The sequence below is a fragment of the Pinus tabuliformis genome, chromosome 4_1 (assembly GCF_031772625.1).
Source record: "Pinus tabuliformis cultivar Carrire ecotype Pingquan chromosome 4_1, CPIR1, whole genome shotgun sequence".
NCBI lineage: Eukaryota > Viridiplantae > Streptophyta > Pinopsida > Pinales > Pinaceae > Pinus > Pinus tabuliformis.
The window spans coordinates 513901335-513910169 of NC_142303.1; positions in this window are offsets into that span (position 1 = coordinate 513901335).

Below are 8835 nucleotides of genomic sequence, written 5' to 3' on the forward strand. Positions count from 1 at the left end.
CTTTATGGATGTGGGGATTTTCCATTCCTTAATGGCTTTAATTTTTCTAGGGTCTACCTTAATTCCTTCATGAGATACAATATGACCCAGATATTCCACCTCTTGTACTCCAAAGAAACATTTGGATCTTTTTGCATATAATTGTTTCTCCTCTAATAGTTGTAGCACCTGTTATCACTCAGGTTGTCCCCTTTGACTCCTAAAGGGATACGGCCGAGGTAACCACAAACCAACTTTGGACTGCAGGCCCTAGCCTGCCTGCAGTCAGAGAGGGCTCTCTCTTTATGATTTAGCTTTGTTGAAAGGGATGATTTTAGGCTAGATATGATGCACAGGGGTTTTGATTGAGTTTTGGTGGGTTAATTGATAATTTTCACTAGAGACTCGTTGTGTATACCTGAACTTTTCTGTAATCAAAGATTGCTTAAAGCTTGGAGAGCGAACTGTCTGTTGTTGATGAATGTGTTGAAGAGTTGAAGATGGAATTCCTGCGCTGCGGCCTGAAGCAATAAGTGCCTCTTATCTATGTTTATGTGTTTGCCATTATCTAAATAGTAGGAAGAAAGAATAGCCTAGAATTAGTTTAAATACTCTCTATGCTCAATTCCTGCTGTTTCTTGATGTTTTCTTCTGAATGAATTGGTCATGAACATTGAATTCCTTCTGGCTCATGTTTACCCCAGTTCACCTGTGCTGGCCAATTATCTAGGGATTCTTAACTGCTCCTAGGTAGCGCCTTGTTGTTTCCTCTGCTAATCTGTTGGAGAGATTCTTAACTGCCTCTCTTTCTTTAGCATTCTTGCCATCCCTTGAACCTGAAAATTGCTTCTGCTTCAGTTATCTTGCTCCATTTTCCCCTCACTGTTATTAAGGAAAGGCACCAGCAGTTCCCCTCCTCGACTCCACGCCCAATGGTTTGAAACACTCAGACTATACTCAGCCTCTCTCATCACCGCCACGTATCCCCGCCACCGTACCTGCCACGTCATCGTCCGTACGTGATGACGTCATGCTGACGTCATCCCACCACGTCGCCATGCTGACGTCACCCGCCATACAATGCTGACGTCATCAGCCCTGTTTGGACGCAGAGGCGTGAAAGTCGCACTTCGGAGCCCCGGAATCGAATTCTGAGGCAGTTTTTGATCATCGTAGGATTTTTTGGGCCAAAATGGAGAATCTTCAGGGAATATTTAAGGAATCTTCGCTCCATGCAGCCCCAGGAAGCCTGAAAAGGCACAGAAATGATCCGTTTTCTTCACAGAGCATGCCGAAAGGATCAGAAAACAATTTCAAAGGTGCAGAGGCCGAACAGCGGCCATTAATTCGTGATTAGACCCACAGCACATCAGATCAGTCGTCCAGATTCTGTCAAAGAGTATCAGAGAAGGAAAAAACGCCAAAGAGTATTAGCCGAAGATATTTTGGTGGCTCGAAGCAGCTAAAAATTAATGAGCCCCTCAGGAAGTCAAATCAGGAAGCTAAAGCCCATCCCTGCAGTCAAATCACGGCTTAAACTTTAAATGCAAGCAGACATCGAGGAACAGGAACCCATGCATATTTATTTCAGAAGACACTACAGCAAGCCACCAAGTACCGCATCATTCATTCATTTCTGATACGGCGACCCTCAGCGCCGCTCAAGAGATTTTTTGCATTTAAATTCCAGATAGAGTTAGGTCAATAAATTATGTTTTATGACCTGATTAGGTCAAGATGTAATAAAAGCAGTAGATAGAAAGTTTTGCCCTATATATACCACCCTCTGTATAGTTTTAAGGGTTGGTCAATTGAGAATTTCATTAGAGACTCGCATTGTACACCTGAGTTCTTCCATAATCAAAGATTGCTAAAAGCTCGGAGAACGAACTGTATGTTGTTGATGAATGTTTTGAAAAGTTGAAGATGGAATTCCTGCGCTGCGGCCTGAAGCAATAAGTGCCTCTTATCTCTGTTTATGTGTTTGCCATTATCTAAATAGCAGGAAGAAAGAATAGCCTAGAATAAGTTTAAACACTCTCTATGCTCAATTTCTGTTATTTCTCTGTGTTTTCGTCTCAATAAATTGGTTATGAATATGAATTCCTCCGGGCTCATATTTACCCCAATTTACCTGTGTTTGCCAATTATCTAGGGATTCTTAACTACCCCTGGGTAGCGCTCTGTCATCTCCTCTGTTAAGCCAATTGAGAGATTCTTAACTGCCTCTCATTGCTTGGCATCTCTTCCATCCATAAAACCTGAAAGTTGCTTCGACCTCAGCTATCCTGCTCCATCTTCCCTCACTGTGTTTAAAGAAATATAACAGCTTTTCTCATCCTTGACTCCACGCCCAATGGTTCGAGAAACTTAGACTATACACTGCCTCTCCACCTGAAGAATCAATTTTCCCACCAAAACAAAACAAAGAACCCCCTGAGCCCAAGACCTAGCCTGAAATCCTTTCAAACAAAGTTAAATCTAATAGAGAGAGCCCTCTCTGATTGTAGGTTGGCTAGAACCTGCAGTCCAAAGTTGGTTTGTGGTTACCTCGGCCGTATCCCTTTCTTAACCTTCAGGGACAACCTGAGTGATAACAGCACCCTATCAACATGTTCAACATGATCTTTCCAAGACTTGTTGTAGATTAGTATATCATAAAAAAATACTAACACAAATTTTCTGAGGAATGGTTTGAAAATTGAATTCATCAAACCTCGAAATTTTGAGGGTGCATTAGTAAGGCCAAAAGGCATGACCAAAAATTCATAATGACCCTCATGAGTTCTAAATGTTGTTTTCAGAATGTCTTCAGTCTTCATTCTAATTTGATGATATCCTGAACGAAGATCCAACTTGGTGAAGTAAATTGATCCACGCAATTCATCCAGTAATTCATCAATGACAGGAATGGGAAACTTATCTTTAATAGTGAGCTTGTTGAGCTCCCTATAATCTGGACACATGCACCATGATCCATCATTCTTGTGCACCAATACTACTGGAGCAGAGAAAGAAATTTGATTCGGTTGAATTATACCAGCCTCTAGCATTTCTGCAACCATACCTTCAATTTCACTCTTTTGGGCATAGGGATATCTGTACGGCCTGATGTTTGGAGGAACACTTCCTAGAATCAGATGAATAGCATGATCATGATCACGAATAGGTGGGATACCTTTGGGAGTCTCAAATACCTTGGAATGATTGTCCAAGACTTTTTGTAGATCTGGAGAAATAGATGATTCCAATGTGGAAACATCTAGCGAACATAATTGTGCAATTACACCTTTTCATTCCATTTTTAGAAGCTTTGTCAAACTGTTAGAGCTGATTATCTTTCCCGGTTTCCCTGCAATGCCCCTTAATTCAACTTCCTTTCCTTCCACAGAAAATTTCATGAAAAGTTCTTGAAAATTAAAAGCTATTGTACCCAAGGATTGTATCCATTGGACTCCTAATACAACATCAGCACCTCCCATTGGAATGGAAAGCATTGGGCTAGTCAATACATATTCTCCCATGGATAGCTTGATATTATGGCACTTTCCAGAGCAATTTATTGTTCCTCCATTTGCAACCATCACTTGACACTCTGGTGCTGGATATAAGAAGCAATTCAATTCTTTTGCTACCTTACAATGAATAAAATTGTGGGTACTTCCTGAATCAATCAACACTATTACCTTTTTCTTCTTGATTTGTCCTTCTATCTTGATGGTTTGAGGAGTGGTAATTCCCGCCAATGCATTACAAGATATGGTCAGATTCATTTGTTCTTCATCTAGGCTTTGTTCGTGGAGTATATCCTCTTCTTTTGACCTTTCTTGCTCCTTTTCTTCTTCCTCTTCACAATCTATGTAGAATAATTTCTTCTCAGCACACTTATGACCTTTAGTGTATTTGCTATCACAACTGTAACAAAGCCCTTTTGCTCTTTTTTCTTCCAATTGTTGTGGTGTCAACCTTATAGGTTGTGGAAGACTAGCGGCAACAACACTTCCGTCTTTATAGTTGTGAGTGGTATGCTTCTTGGTTGCCATAATTTCACTTTCCATTTTTCTTGCTAACCTGAATGCCTTCTCTAATGAATCAGGTTCCCAAAGGTGAACATCATGTTGGATATTATCCTTTAAAGACCCTATGAACACATCAATCCTATTCTCCTCTTAAATATTTTTTACCCTTATGTTCAATTTTTGGAACTCCTCAATGTGCTCCATTATTGAACCCTTTTGTTTGAGACTTATCAATTGGCTAAAAAAAGTGTTGCTTTTTGTATCCTCATAATGTGCTATCAATTCTTCTGTAAAAATTGCCCAAGTGATAAATTGTTTACGAGAGCAAAGCCATTGATACCATACAAACTGATTTGGTTCCAAATATAAAGTTGCAATACATACCTTTTGTGTGTTTTGCACATTATTGAGATCGAAAAATTGCTCCATCTGTAATATCCATGTTGCGGGATCCTTGCCATCAAACTTCCTCATATCGATTTTTGGAATATAGTGCGTCTTCGATCCAACATTAGAGTCTACGAAATCATGATTAACATTTCCTTTGTTTGCATCATGAGTTTCCTTTCCTCCCCTTTCACCATTAGTAAGTATTTCTTGTAGAAAATTTGTAAAATCTGCCTTCAAATCTATCTTCAAATCGTCAATCTTGTCTTCCACGCCCTTTATCTTAGATTCCACTCCATTTATCTTAGCTTCTGTTAGCTTTTGTGAGAGTGAAATTTGTTGCACTTGGTCTTGTAATTTTGATATATCATGTAGCATTTCTTCCTCTTCTTCATGAGTCATGCTAGAGCTTTCAGATTGCTTACTAGGTGTTTGCATTTTCTTTCCTCAGGGCATCAGTTACTAATACTAATGCTCTACTATGCCCTTTGAATTCCTTCAAAATAATTTTTCAAACCAAGCTTAAGAAAAAATTTAAAAAATCTACACACCTTTTTTCACTTTGTAGGAGCTCGATATTGCCTTTGATGTATCTCTGTAATTTCAGATCATCCAATTCTAAAATTGTGACCTATGGTAGCCCTATGTGTCCTCTTTCCAATGCCACCAGTCTGACCCCAATTGGATTCTCCAATGAAGAGTTATGCCAAATCTCCCACAGTGACCTGATTATAGACTAATTCAGTAGAGCAAACTTGTACGACGTGCCACGTGTCCCTATTTTGACCTTTGGCTTTGAAAAATATATACAAGAAACTAGAATCCGTCCTCTTTCTGCACCTTCTTACAAAATTTCAATCCGATGCTCAGAGAGAAAGTTATGATTATTTTCCCCAGGTCACCTATTTGGAATGTAATTCAGGAGTCTGCAAAAAGACCAACTTCCTCAGATCATATCTCCGCAAATATAGCGTGAAAAACTCTGAAATTTGGATCCGAGCTTTAGCACGATGTCTTCTCAAATGGTTTTTTAGCTTCTGAAACGTCACAGAAAAAAAGTTATAGAGAAAATGCCATGATGACCTGTTTGGAGCAGCGAAACCCTAGAATCCAAAGCTCTAATACCAAATGTTATGAAACCAGCTCAAGAAAAAGATAGAAAAGATAGATCAATGCCTTAAAATTCAGCCTCTTCGAGGGGGAAACCTCCTTTACATTACATAAATGAACAATTCTTGGATGATTCAAATGAAAAATTCTCCTTTCTATATATAGGAGTCTAAGGAGTCACAATATAACCCAGCCGACCTAACAATAATAATATAAAGCCACAAAAATAACAATAGAGGGATTCTATGGGGCAGAGTAATAACAATATGGGGACAATAGGGGCACAAAAATATTAATAAGGAATACAACTACAATAGTAATGGGGTAATCACTAGTATTATAGGGACCCAACAATTGGTCTTCATAATGGCATGTAATTATGATTTTATGCAATCATATGTAAAGAAGAAAAATAAAATTATTGTATTTATTGCTTCATGGGTTTCATGAGCAAGAGATTTTATTTTTTATTCAAGACTCCCATTAAGAGTCTTTAGGAATTATTTTTCATCTAGTCATAAAATAATAGAGTCAATTTCATGTAATGAAGTCATGTTACACTTTGTAAAAGGTCAAACTTGTCTATGTAAAATATTCTCCAAGACCTTGTCACTTATCCTCTTCAAGTCAGCCTACAACAATGGAAGAAACTGCTAGAAGAAGTTGGCCTAACTCATTGTGATCATGTTAGCCTAAGGGACATGTGATAAAGTGTATAAATAACCACACTCGACCTCACTTAGAGGCAAGAAACTCGACAAGCAAGTAGGTGAAGAGAAGTGCGAAGAAAAGGATGCAAAGAGAAATGCTAAGAAGAGGCTACATAGAGAAGTACGAAGAAGGGATAAAAAGGATTCTTCTAGGCATAGCGAAGGAGAGTTTCTTCTAGGTATAGTGAAGGAGAGTTTCTTCTAGGGATAGCACAGGAAGGATTCTTGTTAAATTGGAAACTAGGGCCAAACTCCATGTGGGTCAGCTTATTTATGGCAGCTGATATTTTTATTGGATCCCTCTCGTCGAGAGGTGTAGGATTGATCCAAAGATCATCCGATTCCGATAAGTATTTATGGAGATATGAATTTATTTCAATTATGTAATTATTATCAAGCCGACCAGCTCTTACGTAGGCTCAAGAAGCCCAAACGTCATGTCTATTCATCATCCTCGATTTAGTATAAATTGGTGAGGACTTGAAGTCATTTCATACATACATTCTTGAGGTGATCTCCTCTCCACGTCTTGGGTTTTTGGAGAAGGAGAGAACCAAAAGAATACGTTGGCCTAAAAGGAGCCCCAGCTGCAAGATGATGCCCTTATCCTACGCTGGTCATGAAGACATATCTATGTTGGTCATGGAGACAAGTCATACGCTGATATATATATAGGTTATGGAGACAATCATTACACAAGACAGTCAATGTATCTGTTCTATTTTCATATGGAAGAGTCGCAGTACAATCTTAACATTGTTCCGCAGGCACTTATACGTTGTCATCTATATGCACAGCAATGAAGAATATATGTATATACGCTATCATGACTATATCTAACGCAGTCCAATTACAGTCACATAAATGCCCTAAACGTTGTGAAGGAGGGGGACCTTACGCAGTTAATAAATGAAGGCATCTAGGCAGTGTATACGCTGTCATGAAGACAATATACTCACCGTTATAGAAAACCTACATGTTGTTCAACGCTGGTTATACACGCTGTTCACGTTATATATATACACGCTGTTCATATATACATACACTATTCATGTTTTATATATTTACACGTTGTCCAACACTAGTTATACACACTGTTCATACATACGCTATTCATAGATACTCATACGCAGTCATAATTGCAGTCAAGGTATGGAGCCGTTGTCAATTCCTATAGCCGTATTCATGTATTGAACCAAGCCGCAGTCATAATTGTTGTAGCCACAAATCATATATGAAGCTCTGCATACCTGTGTATGATAATTCAATAATTCTACATGATATGATAAACCCTAGGCATACTTGTAGCAGTCTTGATGTATGATCACAACTGCTCGGTTTTGGTTGGATGAAGAAGATCTCGGCATATAGATCCCGGTGACATATAGCTATGACGTGAAGTATTAAATATGCACTCACAATGACAAGGATCATAAGAAATGATGGTTACAATCTCAACATAATGAGAATGATGAGAATGATCAGTCTCAGATCATGACGAGCATGAGTAGTAAAATGATGATAAGAGCAGATGAGAGCAGCTTAGTCATAGGGCGGCATGATCTCAATAAAGGTGTATCAATGGTGCGAATGTGATGAATGATGCAACGGGCAGCATCATGATAAATGAGATCATGAGCATGGGCAACATGATCCAGATCATAGACAGCATGATGTATGGGCAGTGTGATGTATGAGATCATGAGTAGCATGATGGTGCTACACAGTAAGGTGAAGCAAATGGAAGAAATGTAGCACGATGAAAGGTGAAGGAGTCACCTTGAGAATCAGTTGAAGCAGAGTGTCATCAACTAATCTCATCGTTATACGAAATGATCTATGCTAGATCTAGATAAGTCAAAGTTTTGACTTATGTTGTAAATGTACTCTCTCTCTCTCTTTCTCTACTAAAATTTGAAGATAAAAGAAGATTTGATCAAAGGGTTTCCCCACACATTGTGGGGTTTGTCCCTGACTCACACCATATCTTGTGTCCTCTTGTCTTGGCTTGTCTTCTGCGTTTTATATTTATGTTCTATCTGTAGTTTATCTTAATGCTGATGTGATTGCTAACTATGAAAAAATAAATAAATTGCTCTAGCATAGAACATACCTAAAACTTAACATGGTATCAGAGGTGAGGTGGAGACAATGCCCAAGCAAGAGTGAAAGAGAAATCACCAAAGACAGTTGGGACAAGACAAAAGGATCAATGGGTTCCTCATAATTCACCTAGGGTGAAGTCGAAGCAGAGAATGTTATCAGAATGGCACATCAGAAGTTTTTGATGGCCCATCTAAAGATCACTTCATTGGGAAGTTCGGATCTAAGGGTGGAAGGAAAGGTGGATGCCTTGGTTGCAATAAGTTCGGCCGTTATGCGAAGAAGTGTCCGAATAGAAGAGACACATCTCTTGATGAAGATAACAATCATTCCCGGGGCATCTTCAATGATCAAAGGAATGACTGGTAATGCAGGTCATCAAGGAAATGGTCGACTCTTCAACGAAAGTAAGGAACCCCAAAATCTCTTTTATGTACCTAATCGCAAGAAGAACTTGGTGTCCATCTCGGAAATGGAAGTCAAAGGTTACAAGGTGGCACTTATCAATGGAAAGGTACGTGTTTGAA